Source organism: Cydia pomonella, chromosome 10 (assembly GCF_033807575.1).
Source record: "Cydia pomonella isolate Wapato2018A chromosome 10, ilCydPomo1, whole genome shotgun sequence".
Taxonomy (NCBI): Eukaryota; Metazoa; Arthropoda; class Insecta; order Lepidoptera; family Tortricidae; genus Cydia; species Cydia pomonella.
This window is the reverse complement of record NC_084712.1, coordinates 11,667,758-11,680,953: the sequence shown is the minus strand read 5'-3', so window position 1 is coordinate 11,680,953 and position 13,196 is coordinate 11,667,758. Positions and strand designations below refer to the sequence as shown.

The 13,196-nt window shown below is 36.5% G+C and overlaps 1 long non-coding RNA gene across 1 annotated transcript; it reads left to right on the top strand.

Moving 5' to 3' along the window:
• The first annotated feature begins 7,769 nt into the window (after window positions 1-7,769).
• LOC133522096 (uncharacterized) lies at window positions 7,770-11,066 on the top strand. The gene is made up of 2 exons (XR_009799998.1): window positions 7,770-8,013; window positions 10,078-11,066. It is a non-coding gene; the product is annotated as an uncharacterized LOC133522096 (long non-coding RNA).
• Window positions 11,067-13,196: the final 2,130 nt, after the last annotated feature.

Here is a 13,196-nt window from a genome sequence, read left to right as displayed (position 1 = left end):
ATGTAGTGCTGATGACAATACAATAATATGGTACTGTCGAACTGATCTGATGATGGAGCCGGAAGATATGAATTGGAACTTCATGATGGAATCATCGTATCATAGCTGTGTTTGGATTTGTTAGAAAAGTCTTGTAATGAACTTTGACCACGATTAGGTTTCAAAGTCTGATGATGAAGCCGGAAGATAGGCACTGGCATTCCATAATGGAATATCGTATCATAGTCGTGTTTGCACTTGTGAGAAAGGTCACGTAATGGACTTTGAACACGATCAGGTTTCAAGGTTATAACAAACCTATTATATATTGATTTGAAGCGTGTTTTTCTAGTGTTTTTTAAACTATTAATTTATATCAGTATGATGGTAACCTATCTCAACTTAAATACTTTCATTCCGATTATTAAAAACAAAAAAATAACTTTGTTATGTAATCTATGTTATGTTTGTGCAGGTCAAATTTTGGAAGCAAAATATGACCGACTTCCCGGTTTTCGATATGTTAGTCGGGTGACAATGCAATATTATGGTACCATCGAGCTGATCTGATGATGGAGACAGGAGGTGGCCATAGGAACTCTGTGATAAAACAACGCAATCTAATTGTGTTTGAGGTTTTGAGAATGTCTCGATGAGTAGTAGTTGCCTGTGGAAAGAAAATTACCGTCAGCGATAAAATCTTGTACCTAAAATTTTTTTTTGCCAAAAACTTATTATTGTTGACCTTAATATTGTTTGCCCGAAGTATCATTGCTTACATTTTCAAGAGTCCGAACTTTAATTGATTGCAGGTTTATTTCGGAAATGATACAAAACGCAACTATTTGAAATTCCGTAGTATTGTTGTTCCTATCCTATCCTAACCTAACCCACTTTTCGGCAGCAGCAGCAGCAGCAGCAGCAGCAGCAGCAGCAGTTTGGTTCTGTAAGGGTTGCAGTTCTAAGCTAACCTTACCCAGTTTTTTGGTAGCAGTTGAATTCTGTAATGGTCGCAGTTCTAACCTAGCCTAATCCACTTTTCTGGTAGCAGTTGAGTTCTGTAAGGGTCGCAGTTCTAACCTAGCCTAATCCACTTTTCTGGTAGCATTTGAGTTCTGTAAGGGTCGCAATTTTAACGTAATTATTTTTTCTGGTCGCAGTTCTGTTCTGTATGGGTCGCAGTTCTAACCTAACCTAATCCACTATTGTGGTTGCAGTTCCATTCTGTAAGGGGCGCAGTTTTATCCTGACCTGACCCACTTCTCAATCTCAAAACAGGGCATACAAAGTTTATGTATCCATCATGCCACTTAAATGAAATTATAGGAATAGTGACTTCAATTTCACCTTACTTTGGAATTATGAGGAGATAATAAACGATTTGTTTGTAAAATATTAGGGTTAGAAATGGTTCTTCTGGGTATAGAATTTCGGTAAAATGGCATTGCGGTCAAATAAATCATCCGTATGATCCGTATAAAAAGGCTTATAAAAATTGGATAACAATTTTTCTTAACATCGATTTCATTTCCCAATATGACCCATAAAACAAGTCGAACTAAAATATTTTTCAATAGATAGGACTATCATATTATACATAGGTACTCGTAGATATGATCTCTTAACCCATATAATATTAGCACAACTTAGTTGTGTTACTTTCTTTTGCCATGCATGATACAAAAATATATTTTTTTCGATTGTATATAAATATGTAGAGCCGACGGCCGGCAAGAATTTATATAAGGTTCAATCAGCACGGCCCAGTTCATTGAAATGCAGGGGCACATCTTTGCATCTAAACCAATATTATAATGTTTAAGTAGACCCTTTCACGGGTCTGGCTGTATGTGCTATTACACCTAAGCCCGGAGGCTTACGAGGAGTGTCCAGAATTTCCAACTTATTAAATTGACCTTTTGACCCCACTGCTCAGGAGATTTAAATATGTATTTTTATTTAGTTATCCGATAGAAGTACGGAAGCGTAGAATTTAAATGCCTCGGCATTTTTGTAAAAAATTGAGGTAGAAGATTGTTAAAATTACTGAGACAATACTGAGATGAAATTTCGGTTGAAAATTATTGCTTTAAGTGAGGTTAGAAAAAATAAATAATTAATACTTAGTTTAAAAAAACACTAGAAAAACACGCTATTATAAATGTGAAACCTAATAGTGTTCAAGTCACCTTGCTCACAAGTGGAAACACGACTATGATACGATATTCCATCATGGAATGCCAGTGCATTCCATGATGGAATATCGTAGTCATTATCAGACCTTGAAACCTAATCGTGATCAAAGTTCATTACAAGACTTTTCTAACAAATTCAAACACAGCTATGATACGATGTTCCATCATGAAGTTCCAGTTCATATCTTCCGGCTCCATCATCAGATCAGTTCGACAGTACCATATTATTGTATTGTCATCAGAATTACATACAGCTGCCAATTTTCATGACGCTACGATCCTTGGAAGATGGTTAAATTAGTTACCTTAGATTCCATTACATAGTTACATACAGGTCGACCTAATAAAAGCGTGTTAAAAATCCTCAAAATCAAGTTTTTCCACGGTCATGTTAAAAATTGACAAAATGATTGTTTAATAGTTCCTAGATATCCCTGTTCAGCATATTTAATTATATATTTCTGCTTTAGTTAGGTATACTACTAAAACTTTCAATCAAAACACGAAATCAAAGCCGGTTCATTTGTTGTTGTTCGTCCTTAAAGACCTTTAGGGTCTCCCCAAACTAGTCGACGCCGTTTCGGCAAATCGCGTACGGAAAAAGCTTTATGTCAACGCAATAAGAGCGAATAAGTCGTAAATCGGCTCGGCCCACGCGAAACGACATCTTTCGACGGGAAAACGGCGTTTTGCCGTAAAGCTGTTCGCATTCGTACGACGCTGTTTGCAGCCTACCGCACACGTTCGCATTCATAAATCTCCTTTTACCGCCGTACGGTGCCGGAAAGAGTTGAACGGCTCCGATCACGGCCGAGTACCTACGATAAGGACCGGTCAGAGCTAGCGGAAGCCGATCAGCGTCTTCGACGGCCGAACATAGCTGACGACGGCCGAACATAGCTGACGACGGCCGAACAGAGCCGATGACGGCCATAATAATCGTAAAACATTTTTGGATCGAGTCTCAAACGAGGATATCGTAAATTAAATTCACCTTCACTTAATCTATATTGCCACAAAGAATCAACCCACGGTCGCCTCCGCTTTTTCTGCTGTTCTAGCTCTTCCAACAAGTAGGCTACGATAAAAATGCTGGTAAGCCTTTTTTTCTATGCCCGTCTACGTAAAATATCCATCATCACAGGTTATTATATAATATGTAACAATTACCAAGGAAAATAATCTTACAGGTCTGTTCAATTTCAAACTCAGATTGTTACTAACAACCAGTCTCCAAAAATGAGATTTACGATTGCCGATCACCCGCTGTCCTGTCCTACATCTGTTCGTCGGACTCAACGGCTGTACGTGTGCTGTCTGACGTCTCGACGGCAGGACGGAGCACGAGAGAGCCGACCGTCGCTTTACAACTGTTGCGATAGCAAGTCGCAGGCGATCGGGCGTCTCTACGGCCGCAAGGAGGATGAGACTGCTAAACGCAGGTGTCCAACCGCGGAGACGGTCGATCGGCTAAATGCGAATAGTGTGGTGTAAAACACTCGGCGAAAGCCGACTCCGCGTCGACTGGTTTGGGGAGACCCTTATTATATAACGTGGAAGGTTTTAAAAATGTTTTTATAACTATTACATTCTATCATCATTTTCTGAGTATCCTAAAACAATTCCAAACTCCCGGTAAAACCAGATTCCCGTTATACAATGAATAAGTACTTATAATATAATCCACAATATTTTATACTCAACTTTTCTACAGTAAAGTGAATAATATGAACTTTACGGCGTACTTATGAAGTCTTTCTAAGTCGTGCGACGTAAAATGCTACTTTATGTCTAGTTCCGTGGTTCAGGAAGTCGGGTTTAATTTCGCGCCTAAGGGTTGTCCAGACTGTCCTTTTATTGTAGCGGGAAGTCTGACACGGCACTAAAGCGATGTGGCGGAAGTTTAATCTTAGCGATATATGTACTCGTAGTATACTCGTATAGCGTTGAAAAGTGGACTGAGAACTGTGTGGTAGTATCACGCATCTTGTGGTATTGGCTAATGAGATATTGGAACATTTAGCAAAAAAATAAGCAAGAGCCACGTGTCACTAATAATCAAATAAGGTAAGCATTCTAGTGTTTGACACCCTAACTAGTGCGGCTCCTTGGCTCGGTTTAGTATAAAAGTGTTTAGCAGAAGTATGTTTTACACCTTCATTCTCGATAGATCCAACCAGTAGATCCAAGATGGATCTAGTGAGAATTTTTTTGTTCGTTAGATCCAACTTCCGGCCAATGGATCTAACGAGAACTTCTTTTAGTAATAGATCCAGTTTAAATGACAAATGGATCTAGTGGGAATTCTTTTTATCGCAAGATCCAATCTTGTATCAATCAATAAATCTGTACCTTGTTAATTCTACTTGAATTAAACGATAGATCCAATATCATTGTGAGCGCTCGTGGCTTAGCATTTTCGCGTCCGGTGACGAAACTGGAGGTTCCTTCGGGATGCAACCCTCGGGTTCCTTTAGTTCGGTATTTTTTGGGAAGCAACCGCCAACTTAAAATGAAACCGCCAATCGCTAAGATGAGGAGTAGATGCATAATTATTTTGAAAACGCCGAAATTTTGAAACGTAATAAATATAAGAGCCTCGGTAGAGAGTACCATTTTGTATCATTTGGCGTTGAAACTCTAGGTCCATGGGGTCCCAGCGCGCACAAGTTTTTTTTGGAGAAATTGCGAAACGTCTGGTTGACGTAACTGGTGACCGAAGAGCTGGCAGCTTCCTCACACAACGTATCAGTATTGCGATACAACGAGGAAATGCCGCCAGCATCCTTGGTACAATGCCTCAAGGGCCTATTTTAGATATAAGCTAGTTATAGTAATCATCTGTATATAGCAATATGTATATACTAATTGTAAATAAATAATAAATTATTATTTTTAATACGAATAAATAATAGTTTATGTTTTTATACTACGTTGGTGCAATCAAGCATATGTCCCGTTAACTTAATACTCTCGTTGAGCCCGGCAGGAACACAACACTATGAGTAGGTTCTAGTTATTTGTGTGCGGTTTTCTGTAAGTTGGAGGCACTTTCCCAGTTGGGCTCTGTTCTAGATCTGGAATGACATCCCTACCCTACCACACAAAGCGAGATGACATTCACAGTGCCCTTACCTCTCTTTTCTTTCCTCCATACCCGGTCCAAAATCTGAAAGTTTGTTAATTGTATCTACATAAAAGAGAACATGCACTTTTGTATGAAAAATGTCTGTCTCCTTTACAGGTCGTAATTCTCAACTGGTTCTCGTGAAGTTTTAAGCTTGTCACAAAGGCTGTCTACAGCAGCTCACAGAACCACTAGTTGTAAAATAATTTTAGCCGAGCTGAATTCCAGCTGCAAAGATACATTTTACTAGATTGCTTGTTGTAACGCATTTCTAGTTCTTTTAGCTAAAGTAGCTATTTATAAAAAGATGCGTATATGCAGTTCTTTACTTGGACAATATTTTTATTTATTTATTTTAAAATTTGATTAAGGCTAAAGGCCCATATTATAAATACCTTATAGACTTACATACATATGGGACATGGACAATGGGCAGTGTCCCATGGATGTATACTGTTGAAACATATGTCGATTAAAAGCTATTAATCTTAGTTTTATTTTAATGTATGGCACTAACCTTAGACAACTTGCAGGGACAGAGCTATACAAAAAAAAGAAGTCGCGCATATAAGCAGTTATATTTCCTTAAACGCGAGATATAATAAGTTGTAACGTATTTTATTAGAAAGAATATAAAATATACTTTATTCTTCTTGTATCAACACCAATAAAAGTATTAAAAGTAAAGTATTTAAAGAGACACAATTTACAGTTAAAAAAAAATATATCATGTATATCACGTGAAAAGTATTTGTATACTTAAGCTATTTTTCGTATAATATAGCTGATATCAAACGGTTGCAGGAATCGAAATAAAAACATTAAATGAGTTAATTAATTGTAGTTAATTACGCTTTAACTTTTCTACTCAACGCTAGATGTCGCTCTAGAGCAAAATTCTACTTGACGTAAAACATTTATAAATTGCGCTAATCTCGTCAGTCTTACTCCATCATTTTAAAAAGTATAGACAGATGACCATTGTTTATGGATTTCTAAAGTAATGTCAAAATGACTCTTAATGTAACATTGTCAACTGTTTGTCAACATTAATTGTCAAAATACGCAATTTAAAATATTCAACATGGTAATTACAAAATAGCGTATTTGTAATGCGTTAGAATTGTGTCCAATCGAAAGACTCTCCATTCCATTGATCTCAGCGAGTATGCTCTTGATGACCTTCACTATTCATTGGGTAGGTCAGAAAAATCTATTATTTATTCTCGTATAGCTGCTATAGCGTTCGACTCCATGGAAAATAAAGGCTCCAAATTAAATTAAAAATGTAGCATATATACAAAGTGCAATTTAGATAGTATTCCATAAAAAAATGCGCCAATGTAAATGCTTAGGTACCTATATCGTATTGTCGAACAAATTCATATCTACTTCTGATCTACGCGACCTTGAAGTGGACTGTCCTACCTAACCATTTTTCTAAATTATTACAATTTATTTATATTTTAATGTACTCGGGTAATGTTGCAGTTGCACCAGCACCAAATATATGCTGTGAACCAGGTATCCAAGTGTTTTCAAGTGACGGTTAACGTTTCCAAAGCAATTTTTCAGCAGTTTTTAAGTTGTTCTTAGGACACTGAGGCTAATGAAGGTTTGGACCTTCAAGAAAACACTCCAACTTGGACTGGCGGCATCAAAATGGAGTACGTACTGTTTCAAAGAACTGGGTGTAAGTAAGTACATTTGATGAAGTGGAACTGCTGATGTTGTGTAAGTTCTTAGGGTACATTTGTGTCAAAGTCCTGTTCTGATGACTGATTTCATGAAGAATCGAAGGAATTCCTAAATTCTTATAGATATAGCTGAGTCATTTTTGGATTTTCATCAACTCACAAACATTTTTAATAAAATAAAGTGACATTTGACGAAGTGCAACTGCTGATGTTGATCAGAATGAGATTTGCCAACTCGCGCCCGTTTTGGTTTATTTATTAATTTTGTAGCAAGTAAAGTTCTTAAGAGACATTTGTGTCATAAGGTAGAGTTCCATGAGGTGGATGAGTTCCATGAGAAATCGAAAGAATTCCTCAAATCTTATAGGCATATAATACTTTGACTAGATTGGAACTTTTCTACGCACGCGATTCTTCTTTGTTAAGTTTGTAGCAAGTAAGTTCTTAAGAAACATTTATGTCAAGGTCCAGTTCTGATGATGGATACTATGAGGAATCGAGGGAACACCGGAGCACCTCAAATATTATAGGAATACGTATAGTAATTTTACATATAGTTATTTAGGTAAGTTTCGATTCGATCTTCCCGTCTAGACTGGCCTTAAGGTATAATGATTGTCTATGACTTGGGTATAAGAAAAAAATTGACATTTGTCATATTCGATTCGATTCGATGTCATTTACAAAAAGCAATTTTATTCAAATTAAATATCTAGAATCTATTTACAATAACTGTAAATTATATTTAAAAAACATATAAGTACAGCTAAGTTTCCCGTTATATAAATCTAGGTAGTGTTGCGGCTTCGAATCCATACACAAGATATATATGAATGCGACGTTTGTACTTGAAAAAAATGTTATAGTCCAGATATATGATTGTGGTGCAGGCAGGCACTGCATGTTACTCCAGAAGTTATATGTAAGCGACTACAGACAACAGCGGCGGGCTGCTCTAAGCAGGAGATCGATGTGCTTCACCACCAATAGTGTATCCAGAGGGTTGCGTTTTAAGGTCAGTAACCTGTAATCGCTGTATGTCTCCGCTTTGCCCTAGGAACGTAGCTCTACATTACAAGTAGATTAAGATACTCAGAATGTTGGTTTGGTGATTTGGGATCCGTAGTCAAAGTGGCAAAAATGGAAACCTATTCTTTTGGCGTTATATGCGTAAATTTTAATGGTTTATGTGTGTGTGTGTGTGTCTGTGTGTAATTTTATATTGCTGTTACCTGCATAGAGATAGGTTGCTTTATTTAAAACACTTATACCTATTTCCCTACTAATATTTTAAATGGTATGTCTATGTGTCTGTCTGTCTGTCTGCCCGTCCGTCTGTCCATCCGTCCGTCCGTCAGTCCGTTCGTCAGTCCGTTCGTCAGTTCGTCTGTCCGTCTGTCCATCCATCCGTCCGTCCATGTGTCTGTATGTTAGTCCGTCTGTCTATCTGCCCGTCCGTCCATCCGTCCGTTTGTCCGTTAGTTTTTCAAGCTTAATACACTGAACCGATTTAGCTAAAACATGTTGCGGAAATGCTTTGAGTCCCAGGCAAGGACAAAGTAATTTTTTGTATCATCGAACTTGTCCCTGAAGGTTCGATTATACCTGTATATAGGTACCTGCCACTTTACTTATCTATTTATAGTATTAGAATATTTTATATAAAATGTAAGAACATATATATAGTTGATACAATGACCATGACAAGTTTTATTTTGACCTCACGATTTCTACCATACTATTCTGATTAGTTAAATATCATGTAGCGTGGACAGAGCCTCACAATTTGGAAGAATACTAACTTTCAAGTACATGGAGGCTTAACGTGATCACGGATTTGTTGACTATAATCAGTATTGATTCCACACAGTCCTCACTGCATCACGAATACTTTAGATTAAAACTGAGACTAGGACGACAGTCCTAGCCTATTGGTTATGATTCGGTTTGAGAAGTTAGTGGACCTGGGTTCGAGCCCCGGTGAGAGCACTTTATTGATTGGTTGGCTTATTGGTATTGATTGATTGATTGATTTACTTGTTGTACTTCAGTGGGATCCGGGTTCGAATCCTGGTAATTGTCTGATTAGTGCTACCGAATAGTTTTTGGTGCAATGCAATAAAATAGGGTAAAGGAACTTATTAGCTTATTAGCTTGATTATTTACCTATGATTATTATTGTGATGTGAACTAATCAAGCGGCTCCAGGTTCGAATCCTGGAAAGAAAAGGTGCTCGATCCATTGTTGCATCAACAGAGCCTGCGCTGCCTTGTACTATATAAAAAAGAGTAACAAAATTAAGACTAAGGTTCGGTATTAAATTAAATTAAATTGAATCATTTTTGTTTCGACTAACTTATTGGATCATAAATTATAACAATCGATACTAATATTATATATATAATATTAGCCTATTGGTGGTGACTTCGACTGAGAAAATTTGTTCTGGGTTCGAGGCCCAGTGAAGAAACTTAAGTGGTTGTTGCATTTACTTGGTTTACCGGCGTTGCCGGTTTACCCGCGTTGCCTATTACAGACATGCATTGCGTAAATTTGGACTAGGCCGATGGGTTCAGTTTGTTGATATTGTATTTGTATAAGAAGTAACGGGTTCGAATCCTGGAACTTATTTGATTAGTACTACCTAATGGCTCCCCAAGTGCACTGCAATATTTATTAGATTTAGTTTAGTTTTATATTAATTATGATTTCTAAAACAATTCTTTGAAATTCTGATATTATTGTGATTTTTCCTTACAAGGTACTTCTACTCGTATTTCCATGTAAACATGTGTCTTTTTTGACTCTTGGGTAACACAGTTTATTGAAAAATATATGTTTTTGATTGTACTTAATACGAATAAAGTAAACGGCTCCAGGTTAGAACCCTGCTAAGAAAACGCATTTGATTGTTTTTAACAAATAACTTAGAAATATTTTTTCCATTTCACAATAAATAGAGATAACCAAGTTATGGACATTGGACAGTTCTAAAGTAAAATCAATTTATTATTCACAATAACTTAAAACTTTCCCTTAATGTGTTTAAATGTTTTTCTTTTCATTGGCGAGACGAAGTTTACTACCTCCAGCTCCGTTGCTAGCCAAATATCATTGAAGCGGCGGCGGCGTCACCGGCGTCGTTACCGAATCGAGAAATGCCTAGCGCAAGAACGAACACGAACCATGCCACGCTCACGCCAACACATACGGTGTTAGTATTGACAAGACTAGTAAATATAGTTAGAAGACTGACAGCCCCCATACAACGCCGCGAGATTGTCAATGTTGTAGATTAGATTAAGGTTTATTTTTAAATTTTAGTTATTTGCATGTGTCAACTGCTACCCCGCTGCTATTTATAATTTCTAAACATTAAAATTGGACGTGACTGACCGCTGTTATAGTCTCTAAATTAGGTAGGTAGATTCAAACATAAAGAAAGCATTTTGATCCCTTAGAAAAGGTTCAATAATCTTAAAACTAGAAGGTGCCCTGAAATATGCAAGCATGTTTACGCCTATACTGTTACCAAAGACGAATTTTAAGGTTATAAATTGTATGAAGATGACACCTGCCACCGTAACCTTCATGTATAAAAATATTATTAGGTGCGTTTATTATGTTTTAATTTTACTTTTGTGCATATTACAGTCATTTATTTTGGCCAAGAGCAAATTTTACAGGAATGCCTATAAAAATAAAACACCTATACATGTCTTACTTATGTTTGTTCTGTGGTTACAACAGCAGATAGGTGCTTGCCTACAAGCGAAATCCGAAACAAAAAACATAATATTGGACGAAACAAATAATCTGTTCGACTGTTCGATAGGTGTCTAGTCTTAATAACGGAAATGAGTATGTTCGCTTGAAATCGCGACTAAGTAGTCAAAAGTCTAAGCTTATCCCTATTTTAATTTCAGAGATACACGTAAAATACAAGCATTTTCATGCGTGACTACTGCAAAGAACGTCCTTCGTAGAAGTTCGCACTGCTGAATGAAGATAAAATATCGTTTAATAAACTATAAACTGTACATAAGAAAATAAAATACAGAACAGAGCTAGTTTTGGTATGTATACTCTTTCCTAAACTTGTGACTGATAATATTAAGCTTATCTTATGTGTATTCTAAGCATGTTCTGTATTGTGTATTCTAATGTACATGAATTATTTTTGTGTGGTTATTGGCCATAAATCTACAGATGGACATGTCAAAGTGGTTAAGTTAGTGAAGTAATAGTTGTAAATTGCATAAGATCTTTATAAAATAACTTTTAATATAATTATTTATTAGGAGGCAGGATAAGTAGGTTTGATTTAAGATGTTGATTCAAATCTGATAATATCTAATATGTAGTATAAGATAAATGAAGGTCACGACTCGATCTGTTTCGACATCTAGGGTTGTCAAGTTTGCGGATCATACCGGTACGCCCACAATGATCGCAATTCACCGACGTGCCAGTAAGGGCGGATAAATGCAACTGAACAAGTAAGTGATTTAGACCTAAGTAAGCATGTTACGGACACATATGTAATAAAGGGGAGGTATGTATGTGTCGGGCTAACGGTTTGAAACAGGGGGCAGTCTAAGAGGCATTAGGCATCCGAAACGATGAACTACGCCATCAGATTTAGTAAAAAGTTTCTATGTCCACTATCATGTGTGCCCTCTTTTTCGCATAAAGTTGATTGTCATATACTTCGCATAAAAGTCATTATTTTAATATTTCAATTCGCCTACAACCAGTTTTCCTAATATATTTTTCGCATATATTCTTTAGCCGTATATAAGTCGACTGAAGTTTGATTTTTATACCTATTAAAATTTAGGATGTACCGATTATGCGTATAGAGATTCGACATTAAAAAAAAATTTAATCCATGAGATGGATAAGCTTATGCGTAAAAATATTAGGATATTAGTCAATTTATTTGGATCACTAGTTACACCAAACTTTGTTATGCGAAGTGAAAATAGGCAGGACAAAGTTATGCATTTTAATATAGACCCCCAATAATATCATATCAGTAGGTACGTTATAGGTTTGTTGTATACTTAGATCAGTCTTAACTTAACACGGAGTGCATTATGCGTGCGAATGACGAGGCGATACGGAGATGTCAGTTTTTTCCTATGATTAGATTATTGCACTGCATCACTTTCTGGATTAACACTGGCAAACCGGTGAACGAAGTTGTTGGCTAATTTACCTACAAATTTCCGAGATTTATCTTTTATTTTGTGATCGTTGTCTAGTACTACTGTGATCCCTACTACGCCATGTACATATCTAGTGTGATATTCTTATATGTTATCTGACTTGTAATGAGGAATAGGTTAGGTACAGTTTACTAGTATTTTTTTATGTATGTTCACCGATGATTTTAAGAACCATTGTACGATTAAGTAGAATAATTATAAACCACCAAAGTGGTAGTAGAGGAATAGGTTCCTGATTCTGAACTGATGGTGAGACTCTTCTCAATTATTATACGCGCATGTAATCATGAATTATCAATTTGGTGAAGATGTATGAGAAAATAATTTATCGATTTCGAAAAAGGGTTTGTAGTGAAACAGAACATCATTGTATCTTGATCAGGTGTTTGTATCTACCTATAGAAGTAAATATGTAGTGTTAAGGTTATGATAAGCCGCAGTATTATTTACCAATGACGAGCCATCGGTTATACTGTACTTAGGTATGTATTAGCATTAAGTTTTACAAATTCTCAGTATACAGTGTGAACGATGTATGTACTGACATGATGCGAACACACTATACCTATATGTATGTACAGTACGGGAACCCTTTTAGCATCTATGTGCGCACGTCATATTTGTATGTATTGTACATATGTTATGCATCAATGTGCGAGTGGATAAAGTTGCAAAGTACGAGTAAGATACTAGGGCAGTCAGGCGCTCTATGTTTAAAACTATTTTGTGGTACCTACAAATGGCAACGAGCCACAAGACCCAGAAACTATTTACCTTCTTTTTTTTCATAAAATACTGCTAACTGTCTACTTAAACAAATAATTAAGTGTTATTGTTAGTCAGGACTGGATATAGGAAAACATATATTATATGTGGCCCCTAGCCACGCATAGCGTTTCGACAAGGAACTAGTATATCAGTAACAAGCATATTGTGGTTTGTTTTCTACCTATACTGCACTGTAAG